The sequence below is a fragment of the Actinia tenebrosa genome, unplaced genomic scaffold (assembly GCF_029948245.1).
Source record: "Actinia tenebrosa isolate PJP-AT-01 unplaced genomic scaffold, QUT_ActTen_1.0 PGA_scaffold11__36_contigs__length_13525064, whole genome shotgun sequence".
Classification (NCBI taxonomy): Eukaryota; Metazoa; Cnidaria; class Anthozoa; order Actiniaria; family Actiniidae; genus Actinia; species Actinia tenebrosa.
In genome coordinates, this window is record NW_028292571.1 from 8,508,214 (window position 1) to 8,531,428 (window position 23,215).

General features: G+C 36.9%; 1 non-coding gene across 1 annotated transcript; it reads right to left on the bottom strand.

Moving 5' to 3' along the window:
* Window positions 1–299: 299 nt before the first annotated feature.
* On the bottom strand, window positions 300–5,324 carry LOC116308181 (uncharacterized). Its single transcript, XR_016119239.1, has 6 exons — window positions 5,186–5,324; window positions 4,378–4,577; window positions 3,156–4,161; window positions 2,000–3,016; window positions 1,261–1,925; window positions 300–1,162 (listed from the first exon to the last, which is right to left on the bottom strand). It is a non-coding gene; the product is annotated as an uncharacterized LOC116308181 (transcript).
* Between the last annotated feature and the right edge of the window lie 17,891 nt (window positions 5,325–23,215).

Consider the following 23,215-nt stretch of genomic DNA (forward strand, 5'->3'; position numbering starts at 1 on the left):
GTTTCGCTCTTTGTAAATAAGGTTTTCTCTGTTCGGTTGACAACTCGTGAACTTGGGCTAAATGATTGGAAAGTTTAACGAGATATTTTGACCCACAATTTGGTACTGGACAATCTTTGCAAACGCGATAACTCATGTTTTTATTTAAAAGACTTGAAGAAAATGAGTTTCATATCTGAAAATTTGAATTTTTATATAAATTTCGAGGGACAAAAGGGACAAAAGGGACAAAAGGGACAAAAGGGACAAAAGGGACAAAAGGGACAAAAGGGACAAAACACAGACGTTTGTTGCATCTATTCAATGGGTTTTATTATCTAAAGTAAACAAAGTGGTGATAACAAATTAAACAATCTTATGATATGAGATTACATAATTTTTCACAGCTATTAGAACAGCTATTAGATAATGGTTAAATATCTAAGGGGATAGTTGTGATGCCGTCTTCTAACACTTTTCGCTTAGGATAAAAATACGAGAATCCATTTCTTGTTTGATTATATGTGTAAATGCTATTGTTCACGACTCTAAAACCTTTGTTCAGACCACTACTACTTTGCTTAGTAAGCAAGACACTTAGGTACTTATCCTTATTGATTTCATTACATTTCTTAGAAACACCTTTACAACTGTATTTATCGCTAACCCCAAAGCAGTAGTAGGTCTTAGAACAAAGACCTATGATCCCATCCCCTGACCATTCCTCTTTGAAAAGGCCTGGAGTTCGCTTATCATAGGCTGCGTTCTCAGCACTATCGGTTCTCGGAAACCACTGAGACTTTTCCAATGCATATTGCTCCTTCAATTCTGGCCTCACCAATTCTTCTATACTGTTGCCTGATAAAGCAATATACGCAGAGTCTGTATCCATTTCACAATATTGGAAATTACTCCTATCTATATATTTGTCAATGAAATCAAAGTAGAACTGGAGCATACGCAATTTAGCATATTGATAAACGAAGAAGCCAATCTGAAGAGGTAGATTCAACTTGATGTTTTTCTTACATGACTGCACTTCATAAGTATTTTTATCTATGCTGTCTATCTGTCTAAAGAAGGGAGAATTTATCAGTCGAGAGGCTTGAGTTTGTTCACAGAACTTGATGTTGCGATGTCGCTCTTGATCGGTGATGGTCTTTCCATAGCTAGAGTTTCCAACCTGTGAACAAAACGAAAAATGATATTTACAAAAGATAATAAACTAGGAAACTAGGATATTAGAGTAGTCAATTTGGCTGAAAGAGGTTTCAAACTTACCAGTTTCATTGTATCAGCAATAATAGCCTTGTCAGGGTCAGCATCTCCATCACGCCGTGCATTGGATACGGATTCACCAAACGGTCTGAAACAGGATATTGGACTGTATTCAATTACTTGGTAGATCCTGGTTACTTCAAGTCCATGTTCCAAGTACCATTTAACGAGGGGCGTGGCTAGCAGAATCTTCTCTCCATAGTAACTACCAATTAGACTTTGGCGTGGGGTGGGCATCACTTTGTGTTGCTCTGCAAACTGCTTCATGTACTCTCCAATATCGTCACGGCTGATTCTTGTATTCTTGAAAATGGGGCACATTTCACTAAATTTTGATTTTAGGTGGTCGGGGACCCGTATATCGCATTCAAGGCAACCAAACAGACTCCCATTCTTGACTGCATTCAGAATTTGCTGCTGAGTGAGGGTCCAATACCGATCCAAGGGTCTTTCAAAACGCTCTCTGAGGAACTGTTTGATGTCTGGATTGTTCCGCTTCAATTCTCGCCACTCACACTCCCACATCTCTACTAAGGAATACCCCTGGTCTCGTATGTACTGGGAATTTTGCTGAGTCTCTAAGAACAGATCAGACATATTCTTAATTCTTCTTTCGTTATACTCTTTTCCTTCGGTCAGATGACAAGTATGACCATGCCACCAGCATCCTATAAATGAATAAAAATACATAATAATTAGGTAATGCTAAATAATTAGTTGATATGAAAGTAAAATATTTTACCTTGAAATTGGAATACTGTCTTGGAGGGACCATGGAATCCATCCACTGGTAGTTGCCTGTGCCCTATTCTTTTTTCTGTGCTATTCATGCTGTGTCTGATGACGATATTTCTCTTTTGAGCTTCCCACTCTAGCCAATGTGTTGCCATCCTGATGGAATTTTCTTTCCTGAATTGGTTTTCTTCAAGTCGACGAGTGAAATTACCAGTAGGCATATCTTGCATGATGGCCCACAGGTAAAGCGCGTTAGCATCGTATCCAACAACCTTTTGACACATCTTGGGCTCCCTTCCCATATTCAGCATTTCGTTTGCTCTGATCGTTGTCTTTCCTTTTTCATGATATCTGTGGAATATTATGCTTGGTCCTCCAACCATGTTTGTTTTGAACAGCTTGTATAAATCCTTATTGTAATCATCAAACAATGAAAAGTAAATACCAGGTTCTAATGTCATGAATAGATAAGTCAGAGTCACGCCAGGTATAGAGATTCCTTGTTTGAGCATATCAATATTCTTGTCTTTCCAAAAATGGCACATCTTCTCCAAGGCCTCACAAAACGGCTGAACATCTAAATTGTTGTACCAGACTAAGAAATCTTTAAACGTTTGCATAGCATGATCATGCCATACCTGCTGGCAGTAAAGGTATTCTTCTTCGGAGATGTTCTTGTTTTTCAGTGACGAGTAGAACGCTTGATGAGTGGGGAGAGAAGGACAGTTCAACTTTTGTAGAGAATCCATCCATTCATAAGGGAAGAATCCTTTGGTTTGGGGCAGTCATAGGCCTTTAGAAATTTGTCGTAACTGAATCCTGGGGCAAGGAAGTTGGTCACGTCAAGAAATTTCAGATGTTCAGTATTTAGGGACATGAAGTTGTTGTTGCGTTTGATCGTGCACTGGATATGCTCGTGTTCCACCAATACTGGAATCAAAAACTCTTTGACTGCGTTGAGGTCATACTTGCCCGAGTTGAAACCGACCACTGGAAGCTCTTTAAGATAGTTTTCCAATTTCACCTTGAAAAAAAATATATATATATATATAAAATTCGGATAAGGTTTTGGAATAGTTTATCTTATATTTTAATTCCCTGCAACGAAATAATTTTGTTAGAAAAAACTTCACACCCATTCAAACTTAAATAACATTAAATACCTTTAATTTGAGTAAAGGATGCTTTCTCTTGTCAACTTTCTTCTCGTTGCTTTCCTGAATAGGTCTAGTCTCACCAAGATCTTGGTTTAAGGATCTGTAAAAGGAAAGGTCGTCTTCTACCATACTGTCATCGTCAATAAAGTTGCGATCTTCTTCATTTTCTGATTCAATTTCTTCATCATCGTCATCATCATCATCATCATCATTTATGACGTCTATCCCCCTTTCGCTGTCATTGTCAACATTGTTTTCATCCGGATCAGCATCGTTTCCTAACTTTTCGTCAATGCTCTGAAATACACCTGCAAACTGTTCTCTCCCTAAACGATAGCTTTCTTTGCTTATTCTTATCATGTAGTCGACCATTTCTTGGACCAACTGCTTGCAGTCTCCAGTTGAAACAAAGCAGCAGGGGCGGTCGTACTCAGGAACATTTGAACACACACTAACTGAGATGGGGATATGTTTGGCTTGCCACTTTAGTTTGTTTGTATCTTTAAGGTGATCGTCGTAGTTAAACATACATTCGAAGTCAAAGGTTGCACGGTATGGAAAAAACTTGAGATGGGATGGAATATTGATACCTTCATCTTCCAGAAGGTCAAAGATTGTTGGTGGTATATTATAGACACCGCCTGGGAATGTGAATCGTACCTTTGCTTCACAGGTACGCTCGTGTCGGTGTAACATTCCTGCGTGCTTCCAATACTTGCCACATCGAGAACAACAAAAGGACTTTGAATATTTTTGGAGGTCAAAAATATAGGAGAAATGATCCTTGTAGATGTTCAGATAAAGACTGTTACTGAACTTGCGATGAGAACGGGAAACGAGTCTGGCACATATTTCTGGTTCACTGATAGATTCTTCTTCTTCATTAGTTTCATCTTCGGATGGCTCCAGAGAGTAGACAAATATGTTTACTTCAAACAGTTTCTCTAAGTCTGATAGGTCATCTAAAGTCACTCTATTAAACTCTTGGTCAAGCAAATGGGTTTGTCGATACCTATTTAAGAAATAATGTAACGCAAAGATTATTAAAATCCAATACTAGTCTATCGTCTATATGTCAACATATTGTTTGATTAATCCATGTACATACAATTTCGTGTAGACATAGATTAAACATAAAACAATTAAAAGCGCCAAGCCATAGATACGAGCATAATTTGCATACGCTAGCATGCAGAAGAATAGAGAACGAGTAAGAAATAAAACTGACCTTTCAAAATAATGCTTAGCATCTCTCTCTAAATTTTTTAGATGTGCTCCATTATGTAGAGCCAATGCTCGAAAAAAGCACAGGTTGTCTTGATAGGGAACTCCAGTTCGTTTGTCGCAATCCAACGAATACATCCCACGATTTCTAGCAATGTAATGTGGCAATGGTGTTTCACCTCTACCGATCGGGTGGTTGATGACCTTCGTGACAAAATATGTAACGTTAGTCACTTGGTCAACAATCCATTTAGAATTAGGACGGCGTTGCCGTTGCAAAAACCGGGCTCGAACGGTGCTGAATATACTACTTATGTTCAAAACAAATAAACCAAAATTTATAAACTTAATAAACAAAGAGAAATGGCGTTAGAAAAAATATATGTATGTATTAGGCTCAATTTTTTCAACCAGTATTCCTTAATGTAATTCCTTATGTCGCAAATACACGAGTATACACACGCCGTGTTAAGTATAAGTATTAGCTTGAGGAGCATGTTCAAATTATTAAAAAAAGAGGTGAGAGTTGAAGGAAATAAACTCAAATCACGCGTATATATTATTTTTTAAATTGTTAATGTTGTAAGAAAACATTTGCCGGTAGACATCGCTTGCCTACTAACCATGAGTTAAGAAATGTTTTCATTAAACATTTCGATTTTTGAAACAATCATAATTTTGCAAGTTCGGAACTTATTTCTTCCATACTTCACAGTTATATCAATTTTTAATACGCTCATTCAAACAAGACAACTCTTCTTCTGTGTCCTGTGAATTTTGTAGAACCTTGTTGAAAAGGTCGACAAACTTACCGTGTAGTTGCTTTAGACTTTACCGTATGTTTCCCAATCATACGATAACCATTCTTATGTGAAACTATTTCAATAATGCGGCATTTCATTTTACATGGTGTATTTGCTGTAACATTCTTTCCCCACTACCGAGAAGTCATTTCGGTGTTGTCGCTTGTAAAGAGACGTAGCTAGGTAATTCGAAAAAACTAATTAGGGCAAGACTCTAATGAATAATATAATATAAATTTAAGATAGATCGCGCCCACGACTGATGTCAACGCCGCTAATTGAATTGATGTTTCTTGATTCTTTGCTGAACGCCCTTCCTAATTCATTTTCTTAGTTAGCATTTTGTATTGCTTTTTGTTTGATTAGAAGGCGATATTTTAACTCGAGATCATTTAAGGTTACTGGAGACCCTCATGATTATGTTTCGCTTAAGACTCTCTCTTCGCATCACTTTAAACAAAACCCCATAACACTATATATCGCTTTAAAGGTAATATAATAATGATTCAGAGAATAATATCATTTGAACTAAAGCGGTTATTTATTTTGAAACAATGCCTGAGTCTTGAACACAAATCGGGCACGTTCAGTAGAGGTGAATTATCAAACACGGATTTAGCGCGTATAGCCAAAAGAATTCCATTATGTGAATAAGCAAAAGATAAACAACAAAAGCGTGCAAACGAATTTCAATATCTTGCTTCTTTAAAAAGTTATTGAATTTTAAAGTCGGAACAATGACGGTAATATTTTACCGCATAAAAGAAGAAATACTCAAAATATCAAAAATCGCTCACACCTATTTGTATATTACCTTTTGCTTATTCACATAGTGAGGTTCTTTTGACTATATGCGCTAACGCGATTCCATTAATTCACTTCTACAAAACGTGCCCGATTTGTGTTTAAAGCTCGGCATTGCCTCAAATTGGAAAATCACTTTAAAATACTATTATTTTCGAAATCTTTAACATCTGGCCTTTAAAAAGATATATAATATTAGGGGGTTTTGTTTAACATGTTGCGTTAGAGAGAGATTTAAAGAGAAACATGCCCCTGAAGATCTCCAGTCCTTAAAGTCTTCAAAAAGAGACATAGAAATGGAGATGTATACCGTTAGCAAGAGAATACGAAGTAATATGAATATGTTTACTTGATAAAATTTGAATGCATGGTCTTGATGTATATAAAATAAAACAAACTGTAAAAACGATGACTGGATGGCTAGCTGTTGTCTTTAACGACTAGGCAAAACCTGAACGCGCAATTGCTTAGATCACCTCTGCAAAATTTTATAACAGCAATAGTTATAGTCATAGGTATAGCCGTGTTAAAGAACTACGCGCCTGATCAATGTCTTCGACTTTTAAATTATTTCGCAAGCTGACTCGGTTCTGATCACTAGATGCAATATTTTTTAAAGATATATTGACTCTGAAAAACTACAAATAAACACCAGGTACATATGAGTTTATTCGAGTTTTGTTTTTGTTATTATTAACACTAATAAAATAATGAAAATAAATTTTGAAATCGATCTTGTATCAATTACTAGGAAAATTTTCTTTTGATTTTATATATGAAATTATTTTGACTGCATATTAGTCGCTTTGTCATCTATAAACATATTTTCATATTTTTAAGGAAAAGATCATTTCTAATTTTTTTAGAAGCGAAGGGCGATATTAGTGAATTTCAAAATTCACTCCAAAAAGACCATTAAAAGGTCTTTCAAAACCAAACTTTGAACGATTATTTTTGTGCCTTAGAACTGTTAGTTGAAGTATTAGATTATCCACCTATTTCAATAAATGTTGTCATCGGCAAAGGCGAGGAGGTCTCTGTAAGACTCAAGCACAGTGGGAAATGAATTTTTTTGATCACCCTTGAAGCTTGTTGTGCGAGTAGGCCATTAAATGGGATGCACAAAAACATCAACAATTTGGTCACCAAATGTACTGTTGAAGTGTTTTATGAGACCTTAATTTACAATTTTTGGAATAAATTAAACCCATTCGAAGGTAAAATTTAATGCTGTTTTTCTCATACATGCTAAACTTAATCTCCTTAAAACTTTCGTCAGTTATGAAGTATCTTTTCTTGTTTAGAAAAATACCAAATATTGTTAGTTTATTTTTTTTTTATTTTTTATTTTTTTTGTACATGAAATATTTTTTCTCTAAAGAAACAGATGCATCAACTGTTTTAGCTACAACCTAAAATGGTCAAAATATTTTTTGGTCGTTCTCCAAAAAATTGGCAGTTCTAATATAGAGGCTTGGTGGGAAGTTTTCTGAGACATTGAAGCTACCAAATCGTGCAAAACCTCTGCGGGAACAATCATCGTTTGTCCGTGGTTAGTCAAATTATAAGGCCTAAAATTCAAAATGTCCTAAATTCAACTATATCTAATTAGCCGAAAAAGATGCAATAAGTTGAAGGATATTATTGACCTAAACAACAAAATTCTAGAAAAAAAATTCTAGTGTGCAAACACGGTAAAATTAATTTTTATGCAAAGTAAACAAAGGGTTATTTGCATTATCGTCATTTTCAACCTACCTTTATCGATACATCGTGTCTTTTGTGGTACTCTACTAAATTTTCACAAGGAAATGTTTCTTGGGAACTCAATAAGCATTTACCGAGCTACCTTGGTTGCAAAGAGATTAGACTTGCTCCAAGTCTCGCTCGTGATTTTTTCCGTTGGCGAGTCGTCGAATTCGAATTTCGGCACTTCGGGTTCCGACAGATTTCCGAAGGGAATGGCCGAAACAAAATGAAAAGCGAGCGAGACTTGTAAAACTCGGCATCTCATTAATATTCGACAAGTTGGCGGGAGCTTTGATTGACATGTCCCGTTTGCATTTCCAGGGGGCACATACGCGTCGACGTGAGCCAATGCTAGCCAGTGTAGGGGAAAGACCGGAGACATGTAAAACATGTAAAAAAAGGCGAGCGAGCGTCGCTGCGCGTGTTTTTACAGCCTGTAAACAATGCAGCTTTATTATGGAAGAGACGAAAATTACGCCTATATAAGCTATACAGCCTGAACTCGAGGAATTTAGGAATACATTGTTTGTGTAAAAGAAATAGCGAGCCACTACAAAGTGCCAAAAGACAACATCATTCGGCTTTATTTTTCAATGCAAATAATAAAAAGACTTTTTGTACTGGAAAGAAAGTTATTTGTCAGAGACTATTCATGCCACGGACTTCAAAGTTATTTGTAAATCATGCTCCAGGAGCATACGTTCAGCCCATAGTCTATTAACTATGTTCAGCCTTAAAAATCATGTAATAGGAGATAGCTCATCGTGATCTAAATGCAACCGACAGGATTTGATTCCTAAATTTTCTAATTTTCTCAACTGATCTCGCATCAAGGAAATCAAAGGCTGGATGACGAGAATTTTACACTTTGTGGTCTTGGATAAGACAATCTCTTGCGATTTTGATTCAAAATCCACATCATTTTTAAATCGGAATGCTTCGAAAGCAAACGGGAATAACTGATATACAGTGGACTTTCCTGAACCTGTTGGCTGCGAAATAAAACAATCTTTTCCCTCAAGAAGACTGCTAATTGCTTCCGTCTGATAATTTTTAAGATTTTCTAGCTTTAGAACATTCTTAACTGCTTCGATGGCTTTTTCCCCAGAACTTTTCGACTAATAAATACAAGAACCAAATCAAATTTTACCAATATGGCCGACGATAAATGATAAAGTCGTGCAATACGACTCCCCCCTGACATAGTTTTGGTCTCTCATGTTGTTGCTCCTCATTGGTTAAGAATGAGTCGATATATTACGTCAGCGGACAGAATCCTGTCCGCGAATATTAATGAGATGCCGAGTTTTACAAGTCTCGCTCGCTTTTCATTTTGTTTCGGCCATTCCCTTCGGAAATCTGTCGGAACCGGAAGTGCCCGAAATTTGAATTCCACGACTCGCCAACGGAAAAAATAACGAGCGAGACTTGGAGCAAGTCTTCAAAGAGATAAAATCCAAGAAAATAATAAAGTGGTTCTACAAAGAAATTTCAACAGAATACACAAGTCATTGAATTATCGTTTCGTTCGATAAACAATACAGCATTTATAGTTTCTTCGAGCTTCAAAATTCCTGTATTTCGTGACAGATTTACCTGTAAGCTGTTGTTTAATATGAATACTGAACTTTCGAAAGCTACAACGTAGAAAACATGCTCATTTTGAGAATATTTAAAAGAAATAATTCTTGATCTAATGTTGTTGTTCTCATTTTCAACCGCTGACCGGAAGTGTGGAAGCTGATGATTTTACCATAATGAATGAGACAAAGAGACAATTAATGTAAAATACTTAAGAATCAAACTAAATAACTCCGTAAAATGTTGGCTTCAAGACACTAACGCATAACGCTTCTGTGATACCTTCCCGTTACCGTGATTGCTGCTTCGCTTCATTTACAAAGCTTAACTATCAAATATGACACTAAAACAGGTCGAAAAAAGACTTCAAAAAGTCCATGTAATAAACTAATCCTTGAAAGATCATAAATTATCTTTCTGAAGTAAGGTACTGAGTCATATACTTAAATATATTGGAGAGACGTAAAAGAACTACTGGGAACTTCAAGAAACCCTGGTAGTGGCAACCCTCAGTGCCTACACCTCATACTAGCTACCTTTCGTTCACAGCTCATCGTAAAGCGCCTTTGAACTTATCCATATGAAAAAGGGAGCTATATTAAATATATTTATGCACTACCTAAAAGCGGAGCTCCCGATACGCAAGTCACAGGGAACCCAATTTGAATGAATGTGGAAGATAAAATTAAAATCGGAAAAAAATCTTCAATTTTTTTATTCAATATTAAGATAATGTCTCCCATAATGAAAAAAATATGCACTGAAAACGAATCAACCAAAATGCACTACATCTTTTTCTTTGCGCGAGAATACTCTCCCGATCCCACTTATATGAATTTTGTACACAACTCACCACCAACCCCCCCAGGGGCTAGGTTTTTTTCTTGGAAGATTCTTCGACAAAGTTTTCAATGGCCGACATTTTTTAAGCTTTGAATTCCTGGTTAATTTTACTTATAAAACGAAAGATAACTACAAATAATCCAATACAATATCAGCTTTAGTGACATTTACCTCGGATGTCTTTCATTGAAATAGAAATTTTGGAGATTTACGAACTTTTATGGACAAATCAAGACTATGAAACAGACTTGAAAACTGGTATAACAAGTTTTGACACGGGAAAACGTGTCAAATGTGCTGTGCGCATGGATACTTTGAATAGAGTACAAGACTATTTGGGATTTAGTCATTGTAAGACAGAAGAAAGTCCGTGGATTCGGTTTGAATATTTTTTACGGTCAAATTGAACCAGCATAAACGAGTCTTGTTCGCAAACCCCAAAGCAAGCTTCCGTCTCTCTGAGAACCAGTGTTATGGTGGCTCCATCGGCTCAAAAACACCACACAAAACATTATTGAACAGAAGATTCTCCATCTACAGAAAAAGTTTGGTCTCGAAAATTTACCTCAGAATACCCTGCGAGCAGAGTCTCCTTTACCTTCCCCCGAGTGAGAGAAAGGAAAGAAGACTCTTTCCTTTCTCTCACTCGGGGGAAGGTAAAGGAGACTTTGCTCGCAGGGTAACCTCAGAATGGAAATAGTACGAAAAACGTATCTCTTTCCCTACACTTTTGCCCAAACAATATGGCGTCGGAAATTGTGAAAGGAACTATAAATAAACTAATATAAAACTCGTGTGAGTACTCTTTTATGTAAATTATGACGCAGTAAATTCCTCGTCCACCCACTCGTTGAAGGTTTCGGCATGAAAATCCCTTTTTCATAAAAATATTCGACTAGAAATAGATACGTTTAGCTAACCAAAACAAAAATTATTACTTTAGTTAATACAATAACATATAACTCGTGCGGGTACTGTTACTAAGACAAGGAACGGCCTGAAACCACCTGAAACCACCTAAAACGACCTGAAACGACCTGAAACGACCTGAAACGACCTGAAACGACCTGAAACGACCTGAAACCATCTTGAAAGCACGTACCTGAAACCAGCCAAAACATTGAATCTCCATCGAGTTTGTCGTCCAGTTTGTGTATTTTATTGACTTTTATCGATCGATCAAGTGTTTGTTTTCCTTGGAAGGGATGTATTTCATGGTAGAATGTCATATAGTCGCTACGTATAGTCTCCCATAGAAGTATTCCACACTTATACCTCACCTCTCCCTCTTAACGATTACCTGTTCCTAGCTATGATCAACCGTCCCTACCTATGATCAACTGTTCCTAGCTAATTCGAGTTGTATCAAAAAACAAAAATCGCACTTAAAGTTTCTAATTTAGCTCCAGTTTCTAATTATCTGCTTAGAACTACCAAATTAAGTTTAAAGTAAGTTGGATTAAGCCACTCTTACCACGAAAACCACATATGTTCAACCTCTTTCACCTCCTCCGTGTCCCGATCTTACAGATCTCAACATGCATTTTCACCTCGTGTTTCACCAATGTCAATCATGACGAGGTCCACCAATGGCATTCGTAACACTAAATTCCGATCATACCTAACTCAACAAAAACAAATGTACTGTGCCCATAGGCACAGCACAAAAAAAGGTGAGCAAAATACATAAGCTTACTTTTACTTCTTTTAAACTAATAACGATGTTTGGTTAATTATCCACATCAAAAGCTTTATGTTTTTACAAGAACCGTATTTTCATTCATAAAAGTCTTAACTATTTTTCGAGAAGCTTGAAAACATAAGCTTACTAGATTTTGAAAATTCAATTTTACCAGTTTTCATCTTGTTAACAACAAAAGTTTTTGGAAAACTAAAAAGTTTACATTCATTTATACTTGACAAGAGCAACTGAGGCAAAATAAAAAATAACGCAAAATGCAATGCAAATACAAAATTAATTATCTTTGTCAGTAAATTGGCATTTGGAAAAGTTTTTAAAATATTTTCTTAGCTTTTGAAAGTGAAAGACAAGGTACCGCTCTTTATACAATAACACATCTCACAACAACACAAATTTAAGGCTCATTTTTATAATCATGTACTAGGTCGAAAAGCTCAATAAACAGTTGAATATTTGGTGTAATTTTAAAACTCATTCAATATTTAGATAAATTATCGGTAGAAAGATATAAAATTATTGAATGAAATTCAAAATGAAAGTACTCTTACCATAATAACGCTTTTTTCGCACGTTTATCATTGTAGTTCGTTTCTCGTTTGCCGGTAGTTTTAGGAATGTTATTTAGCTTTAAACTTTGACAAAAATCTCTTGGATTTGTTTAATTGTGAAATTAAAAAAGTGCTTTTTCAAATGATTATTTTATATCATGTATGAACTATGAATACTCTTACCATAAGAACAAAACAAGTACTTTTTTCGCTCGTTCGTCATGCTAGTTTGCTGCTCGTTTTTTATGTTATCTACACTAAATAAAACAAAATAGAAAATGTCCTAACCTCTATCTTCACACTGTGGCGAATTCTTTTTTTCCATGATTTCTTCAATAAATTTTTGTTTCGTGTTTACAATATTTACAAAAAAAAATGTTAGTTAAAAAGCTCGTTAAAAAAGTCGATTGATTGCAGCCGAGTGTATATATATATATATAACAAAGTATGTAATGTGGTCTATACTGTTGAAACAGTGCTCGATGCGTGGGGATGCAGAGCAATAGATATATAGTAAAGATTGGATTAAAGACGAGACATGTTCACTGTAACTCCGAGTTTCGTGCTTACGCACTCATCAGACAGACTTTAATGAAACATATTCCTATTACTGTGATATTTATATACAAGAGGTGTAATGATTATTTACAAAAGAAGTATTGTTCGGAAAGGAGTTAATTAGCTAGGCCTGGATTTCTATTGTTCATCAGATAGAACTTGTTTTCATGTCGGCATTTGGAGATCAATTCGGATCGCTTGTTTAAAAGAGTGTCGCTGTTTGTTTTGATGATAAGTAGCTTTTCTGTTAAGCACAGGTCACACCTCTTAGAAATGTTGCTGTATGGTCTGGCTGAAGTGATGATTGTCCATTCTATGTTGTAGTCTTTGTTGTTATCTTTAAGGTCCCAGATGTGTTTAGAAAGTTCGGTGCTGTTAGCGTATTTTATATTTCGCAGAGATAGTTTGTGCTGAGTGTATCGTTGTTTGAATGTTCCTTCTGTCAGGCCAATGTAGTTTTTCCCAGTAGTGTCCTCGTTTGTTGTGACATGAGCGTTGTAGATGATGCTGGAGGAGAGGCAGTTGTTGTTTAGAGGGCATTGATCTTTTTTACGGCAGTTGCATGTTTTCTCAGAGGTGGTGGCGGGATCGGTATCGGTGTTGAAGATTTTCTTGTTGTGTTTGGTAATGGTGGTTTTCATGTTTTCCATGCAGCTGTAGCTCACTTTGATATTATTCTTATTGAAGATCCGGTGAAATCTGTGGTGCTTGGGAAAGTGTTTGTGTATGAGCTTCAGGAAGATGCTTCCGACGTTGGTTTGTACATTCTTGCTGTATGGAGGGTTGTACCAGATGATGTTCCGTTGTCTGTTTCTTTTTGAATGTGTAAATGGTTTATGGTTGTTGTAGGTCAGGGTTTTGGTATATCCGCTGGATTTCAGGGCGTGTTCATAGATGGGTTTGGCTTTGTCGAATTCGGTCTTGTTGCAGGATATGTTGGATATACTACGGTTGATGGCGTCTGGTAGTTGTTTGATTATGTTGGGCGGATGATTCGACTTTGTGTTGATGTATAATGGCTGGTCGTTAGGCTTTCTGTAGGGGCAGTACGTTTCGTTTGCCAGGTCAAAGGTTACGTCAAGGAAGTTAACTATTTTCAGGTTCGTCTGTATGGTGATGTTAAGGCCGTGGTGCTTGAATAGGTTCGTTATGTCCTTTCTGATTCTGTCTGCTTGTGGTCCTGATGTATTCTTGAAAACAGCAAGTCCATCGTCTCTGTATAGTCCTATGTAGTCCTTCCCGTATTTAGCGCATAGTTTGTTGAGGATGAATAGACCGACTAGCTCACAGATTTCCGCGCCATCGTAGCTCCCCATGGTAACATCGAACATATTGCCTTTCTTCTTGATCCAGGGAGTGCCGTTGTTGAATAGTAGTGATTTGCGGGCGTGCATAATAATGTCAATGTCTCTGGCCGTGATTGTGCAGTATTTCTTGGCGAAGGACAATGCGTCTGTTAGAAGTTTCTCTGTGATGGAAGGGTAGAAGTTTTCAATGTCGAAGATAGCGAATGTATGTTGGTGCTTGTTGGGTATGTTGGAGAACCAGTTGATTACGGACGAAGAGTTTTTCCATTGGTTTAGCGTAGTTTTATTTCTTATAGTTGTGTTAATGTTGTCGAGGATCTGTTTGCTTATACGGCCAATTTCACTTTTTGCTGGGTTGATAAGTCTGCAGGTGGGATTGTTCTGGAAGTTGTCTTTGTGGTCTTTTAAGGTTATGAATGCCTGTCGTTCTGCCATGCTTTCTGTTCTGTCTTGAATGTTGAGTTCGGTTGCAATATTCTGTGCTTCGTAGTTGATGGTGTGAATAGTGTTTTCGTTCGCTTTCTTGTAAGTCGATGTTATGCTGTTTGTGAGAAGTTTATCGTGTATATTCTTGTCGAGTTCGTAGTAGTTGGTTGTTTGGTCGGCTGGGATGAATGCTTTCGTGGAGTTGTTGATCTTCTTTATATCATTGCGTAGTTGGTCTTGGAATTCGTCGCATATGTTCCTGAATTGGATGTTTTTGATCATACCTAGTAAGTCAGCTTCAAAGTTGTTTAGATCTTCGTTTTGTGGTGGGCATTTTCTTGATTTAAATCCGAATGTATCGCTGCGGTCGTCGGTATGGGGGTCGTCTTCGTTATTTCTATCAAGAAAGAAGGCTTTCCATCTCATGCGTTTGATGACGTTTTCGGTTTTTTCGATGAGTTTCTTTAGATAGTTGTTTCTTGGAGGTATAGGAATATTTTTCATTGAATAGTTGAACCTTATCTGTTCCATCTTTGGAGTATCAGTATTCGACGAGAGTGCTCGACTGTACAGGAGCGTGTATAACAAAGTATCCCCACTCATCGAGCACTGTTTCAACAGTATAGACCACATTACATACTTTGTTATACACGCTCCTGTACAGTCGAGCACTCTCGTCGAATACTGATACTCCAAAGATGGAACAGATAAGGTTCAACTATTCAATGAAAAATATTCCTATACCTCCAAGAAACAACTATCTAAAGAAACTCATCGAAAAAACCGAAAACGTCATCAAACGCATGAGATGGAAAGCCTTCTTTCTTGATAGAAATAACGAAGACGACCCCCATACCGACGACCGCAGCGATACATTCGGATTTAAATCAAGAAAATGCCCACCACAAAACGAAGATCTAAACAACTTTGAAGCTGACTTACTAGGTATGATCAAAAACATCCAATTCAGGAACATATGCGACGAATTCCAAGACCAACTACGCAATGATATAAAGAAGATCAACAACTCCACGAAAGCATTCATCCCAGCCGACCAAACAACCAACTACTACGAACTCGACAAGAATATACACGATAAACTTCTCACAAACAGCATAACATCGACTTACAAGAAAGCGAACGAAAACACTATTCACACCATCAACTACGAAGCACAGAATATTGCAACCGAACTCAACATTCAAGACAGAACAGAAAGCATGGCAGAACGACAGGCATTCATAACCTTAAAAGACCACAAAGACAACTTCCAGAACAATCCCACCTGCAGACTTATCAACCCAGCAAAAAGTGAAATTGGCCGTATAAGCAAACAGATCCTCGACAACATTAACACAACTATAAGAAATAAAACTACGCTAAACCAATGGAAAAACTCTTCGTCCGTAATCAACTGGTTCTCCAACATACCCAACAAGCACCAACATACATTCGCTATCTTCGACATTGAAAACTTCTACCCTTCCATCACAGAGAAACTTCTAACAGACGCATTGTCCTTCGCCAAGAAATACTGCACAATCACGGCCAGAGACATTGACATTATTATGCACGCCCGCAAATCACTACTATTCAACAACGGCACTCCCTGGATCAAGAAGAAAGGCAATATGTTCGATGTTACCATGGGGAGCTACGATGGCGCGGAAATCTGTGAGCTAGTCGGTCTATTCATCCTCAACAAACTATGCGCTAAATACGGGAAGGACTACATAGGACTATACAGAGACGATGGACTTGCTGTTTTCAAGAATACATCAGGACCACAAGCAGACAGAATCAGAAAGGACATAACGAACCTATTCAAGCACCACGGCCTTAACATCACCATACAGACGAACCTGAAAATAGTTAACTTCCTTGACGTAACCTTTGACCTGGCAAACGAAACGTACTGCCCCTACAGAAAGCCTAACGACCAGCCATTATACATCAACACAAAGTCGAATCATCCGCCCAACATAATCAAACAACTACCAGACGCCATCAACCGTAGTATATCCAACATATCCTGCAACAAGACCGAATTCGACAAAGCCAAACCCATCTATGAACACGCCCTGAAATCCAGCGGATATACCAAAACCCTGACCTACAACAACCATAAACCATTTACACATTCAAAAAGAAACAGACAACGGAACATCATCTGGTACAACCCTCCATACAGCAAGAATGTACAAACCAACGTCGGAAGCATCTTCCTGAAGCTCATACACAAACACTTTCCCAAGCACCACAGATTTCACCGGATCTTCAATAAGAATAATATCAAAGTGAGCTACAGCTGCATGGAAAACATGAAAACCACCATTACCAAACACAACAAGAAAATCTTCAACACCGATACCGATCCCGCCACCACCTCTGAGAAAACATGCAACTGCCGTAAAAAAGATCAATGCCCTCTAAACAACAACTGCCTCTCCTCCAGCATCATCTACAACGCTCATGTCACAACAAACGAGGACACTACTGGGAAAAACTACATTGGCCTGACAGAAGGAACATTCAAACAACGATACACTCAGCACAAACTATCTCTGCGAAATATAAAATACGCTAACAGCACCGAACTTTCTAAACACATCTGGGACCTTAAAGATAACAACAAAGACTACAACATAGAATGGACAATCATCACTTCAGCCAGACCATACAGCAACATTTCTAAGAGGTGTGACCTGTGCTTAACAGAAAAGCTACTTATCATCAAAACAAACAGCGACACTCTTTTAAACAAGCGATCCGAATTGATCTCCAAATGCCGACATGAAAACAAGTTCTATCTGATGAACAATAGAAATCCAGGCCTAGCTAATTAACTCCTTTCCGAACAATACTTCTTTTGTAAATAATCATTACACCTCTTGTATATAAATATCACAGTAATAGGAATATGTTTCATTAAAGTCTGTCTGATGAGTGCGTAAGCACGAAACTCGGAGTTACAGTGAACATGTCTCGTCTTTAATCCAATCTTTACTATATATATATATATATATATATATATATATATATATATATGCACTTGATTGCAGAAAGGTTGTAGTATACATTTATACAAATACCTAATTTATTCAGTATATTCAATGATATGCAAAACAGAAAACTCGCTTTATTTATTATTTGTTTCATTCAGTGAACGTCAAAATATTTTATTCTTGTGTTTATCATTTTACAGGTTATAAATCAATTGGTTTTGAGGGTTAAAAAAGTAAAATTGCAATATGCATCTCATTAGGTATTTGTATAAACGTATAAATGTATACTACAACGTTTCTGCAATCGAGTGTATATATATATATACACCGAATCCCGAAAACTATGACGTGTTTGAGATATATATACATATATACATGTCCCCATTTTCCCTATTGTCTTACCTAGAGTTTTAAGGAAAGACAGTAGCAAAAAGGGGGATACATATGTATGTATATATATCGCTTAACTGTCAGAGTTTTAGGGATTCGGTGTATATGTATGTATATATATATATATATATATATATATATATATACTTACATTTACAGTCTTTACCTTTGTAAGGAGGTCTTAGGCTCAAGCATTCGTAAGTGTCAATTAATCAATCAGTTCTTTTTTTTTGGCTGTTCTTTATATTAGTTGGTTAATTTTATTAGCATGCGCTTATGTTGCGCGCGCAAGTATTCGTATGTTGGACCGTTTGTTTCGGTTTTTTTTTATTACCTAGTTAATGTGTTCTATGTTTTGTGAATTTCCTCGCGCTCTATTGTTATTTTCAATACCCTGATGATGGAGAATTATCTCCGAAAGCTTGGTTAAGAAAAACGTATTACGTGGTTGATACAAAACATCTATAATAAGGAAACATATAATAAAACTAATTTGTTGAAAGATACATCACATATCTCTTAGCAAAAGGCATATTATTATATACATACTGAGAAATACTCACTGAAAATCTATTCAGTAAATATTCTTTCATTCACTGGTCTCAGCCAATCAGAGAGACGAACGACGTTTTTCACCGTGAAAAAGTCGTTCGCCGATCTGATTGGAAGAACGATATTTTTGCACTGCACCGTTGAATGGTTTCCATCCCTGCGCTCATAGTTTTGGTAGCTTTGTCATTGAGCGAATCAGTAAATCTTGTCAGTGCTGTTGTTGTTCTTATTTTACTAAAATATGTCCTTTTTTACTGTAAAAAGTAAGCAAAGGCATAAAATATGGAAGAAAATAGATTTGTTACTCCCAATGACACTGTAGAGGATTATGTAGAAAGTCTACAAAACAAGAATACTAAGGGAAAAACCGAGCGAGATGTGAGGCTACTAAAAAGCTATCCAACATCACAAAATGAGGAAAGAGAAGTTCACGAAATAGAGCCGCAAGAGCTGGATAAATCTACAGGGCGTTTCATCACCAGAAGCAATTTTGAATACACTGTGATTGAACAACACCGTTCACTTTGGGTTACGTGGCTGCCAAGAACATCGGCAAATGTGCTGCGGTGATCCAGTGAACGTGTACAAAACCTACCCTGAAAAGCGACCTCAAAGCATGTTAGATGCCGACGCACCGTTTTATTTGGGAATAAGTCGCACAAAGAATGAATATACGTGTGACAAACAGCGGTTTAAGTCTGTCCTAATGGGTGTAAACAAACTAAATTCGCTTATGAAAACGATGACGACAAAGGCCAACCTTTTAAATGAGCGGCTAACAAATCACAGCGCTCGTAAGCGAATGATTCAGAAACTCAATGACAATGACATTCCTCCAATACACATCATGCAGTTACCTCTATTTGCATTGCTACGCGGCCACCCCAGACAAAAATCGCGACGCGCACTTTGCAATAGACTGCCGTCAATCAAACACGTTGACGTCATTTACACGCGTTTGGATTGGCCCGGATATAAGCCCGGTGAGTGTGGTTCATATTACTTGTAAACAATCGAAAAAGTTTTGGCGTCTTTTGAATCACACACACGTGTAAATGATGTCAACGTGTTTGATTGACGGCAGTCTATTGCAAAGTACACGTCGCGATTTTTGCCTGGGGTGGCCGCGTAGCAATGCAAATGGCGGTAAGTGGTCACAAAAACTTGCAAAGTATAGTGAACTATAGTTTCGTTAACATGGAACAGCAACATAAAATATCTGAAATTCTGAGCTGCACCGAGTCAAAGACACTTCAACAACAAACCACAGATCATGCTGCCTCTTGTGCATCTTCTACACCATAACCAACTACTTTGAAGTTATTTGAAGAAGCAAGTATAAGTGACGGGTATTTCAATATTTAAAAGTTAACACTCTGAATACTTCTCCTGTTATTCCATTGCAAAGCAAAACCTCACAAATTGTTGAAAAGAGAAATGGAAGCGAATAAGAAGTGTACTAGATTCGGATTCTGAATAACGTGAGTCAAACATTTTTGCAATTTTTTCTCATAAAAGTGCGGCATAGGTTGTCACACATTTTTATTACATTTTTATTGTTAAAGGAAAAAACTTCTGTATTGGTTTTTTATATTACACTGAGTTTTGAGTAGACTATGTCGCAGTTTGACAGTTTAATTAATGACCATGTTGGGTTGCTTGACCGTTAATTACCTACCTGGACTGTCATCTCCTTCTATTTCTGGTTCAGTTTTCGCCGTTTTTGGAGCAAATACGCCACATTTAGATATGGATGTAGTTTGGCTGCTTTGGTTTACTGGAATTTGCATGCAAACAATGGTGCCGCAGGCTTTCAAACAAAAGCTGTTTATTGATCCGGTAACTCCAAAATTTTCCAAATCAAAGTTTAGATATTATGCCAACACCGACGCTTCCTACAACATTGAATTGAATCATGGTCCTACTACTACTCAAGATATATACATAAATATATATATACACTCGATTGCAGAAACGTTGTAGTATACATTTATACAAATATCTAATTTATTCAGTATATCTAATGAGATTCATAATACAAAATAACCATTTTCAACGCTTAAAACCAACTGATTTATAATCTGTACGATCTAATGGACAAGAAAATAATATTTTGACAGTCATTGAATGAAACAAACAATGAAAAAAATAGATTTTTCTTCCATTTATATATATAATCTTCGATTGCACGTTACGTCATCGCGGCCATATTGGTGCTATTTAACAAAAGATTTCTCATTAGCATCCATTGTGAATGGCACCACAATGGCCGCCATGCTTTTGTCTTGAATCTCTTGGGAATGCTTGCAATCCATCAATACAAGTATATCAAAAGTATATCAGAAATTATGGGATGTCATCCCTGATATTTTTTCCAAAAAGCCATTCAAACAAAAAATGGCGTAGACTTAGGCCATATCATAATGTATAAAAACCTTTACCTTGTAAGAATAGTAAATACAAGTTCACAATTTAGATTTGTTGTTTACATATATATATTCTGTGCTCGTTGACTCAAATATAAGGCACTTTATTTTGGTGCCTAGTTTGGGTAAAAATCGAACCTGTGTCGATCGATGCTTTTTATACAATTTCATCTTAATTTCAAATTTATATCTCGGTGATCTAAACTTCAAACCCTGAATCGACACATTACCAGTTGGAGTGACGGACGAGTGAGCCCAGTGCGATTTAAACTAAACCAAGCTATAACAGAACTTGCCAGAAGCAACTTATATTAAACGAAAGGCCAATGAAGTTGTCGCAACAACTCTTGAATGCATAGCGCCCGGAAAGTCTGAAGAACTTCTAGGGCTAATAGCGGTATCTTCTTCAACAATTGATGACAGACCTGAAAATGATGTTATGAAGACGCTCATTTCACTATACAATGGGGCCACATCACGGCACACCAAACTGACATTGTTGTCGATCTTCGTCAAGCACTACACCTAAACGCAACTCAAGGCAATGGTTCCTGGACTAACAACATGGCGAATCGACGAAGCAAGAAAATACGCAGTCGTTGGACATTTGTGCGAAGGAAAATACCCTGTAATTTGTTATCGGTTAGATGAAAAGAAAGTCGATCATTTTATAGATTTCATCAGCAGCCCTTATTATCTTCAGGACGTGGCATACGGAACAAGGAAGCTAAAGTTATTGAATGGAGAAGTAATCGAAATACCAAATATGGTTCGGACTGTGATAAATTCAAGAATGGTAAGGCTCTATGAATCATATTGCCAAGAAACAGGCTTTACACTGCTAGGACGATCGACGCTCTCTTCCATTTTAAAGGTATGCATTAATAATCAAACAAATGTCATATCTTTTCAATGAAAGAAATTAAACTATTTCTATATAAAAAAGAAACTAAATGAAAATAAATCATAAGGGGCACGTGACACCAAAAATCTGAGCTCCTTCGAGAAGTGAAAAAATGAAGTAGAAATGCACCAAATCATTTTCTTCGCACGAGTCTTTGTTTTCGACCTTAGTACTAGCATGGGTGGCGTTCGCAGCTGACGCCTCGTCTTTCACCGCTGTGAAAGAGGACGGGTCGACTGGGTCGGGTCGCTGGTTCGAGCCCTGCTGTCGCCACATGTGAATTGAGTTTGTTTGATGTGTTGTTCTCTCCTATGCTACGAGGGGTTTCTCCGGTTTCCTCCCTCCGTAAAAATCAACATGCTGAGCTGAGCGTTGTGTGCATAGAACATTGAATATAGTGGTAGTGCGTGTGAGCGAAAAGTGTCCCCAAGTAGTACGAAAGCGCTAGAACGACTAGACACTTAAATAAAGATGATTCATTTTTTCATTTTGTCACATGTACACAACCCACCACCAACCACCCCAGGGGCTAGTTTATTTTACTTGAAAAACGAAAGATAACTACAGTTAATCCAATAAAATGTCAGGTTTAGTGAAATTTAACTTGGATGCTTTTCATTAAAACCCAAATTTCGGAGATTTCCTAAATTTTTATGGACAAATCAGCACGGGCATAAGACAGACTTGAAAACTAGATTATAAGAAAAGGTGAGCAAAGTACAAGCTTACTTTTACTTCCTTTGTATAACAATGTTTGGTTATCCATTTGAAGAGTTTTATATTTTTATAAGAATTGTATTTTTACCGCAATAAAATTAAGAAAATAAATGCTTAATTGGTAGCATCAGAGAGTGATCCTAATTCTTCGTTAAAAGATTTTTATTCCTTTCATAAAACCTTAATTACTTTTCGATAAGCTTGAAAACTTAAGATTACTAGATTTTGAGTTTCGATTTTACCAGTTTTCATCTGTTTACATATGAGAGAAAAATACAGAAACCACGAAGGACAAAAGTTTTCCAAAATCTAAGTTTTACATTCAGTTAAACTTGACAATAACCGACTGATACAAAATACAAAAGAATGCAAAATGCAATGCCAAATACAAAATAACGAATTTCTTTGTCAGTAAATGGGCATTTGTAAATGTGTTTGTATTCAGTATTTTAAGCTTTTTAAAGTGAAACAAGGTCTTCATGCCATCATTTCTCTCAAAAACACAAATTTAAGCTCATTTGTATAAT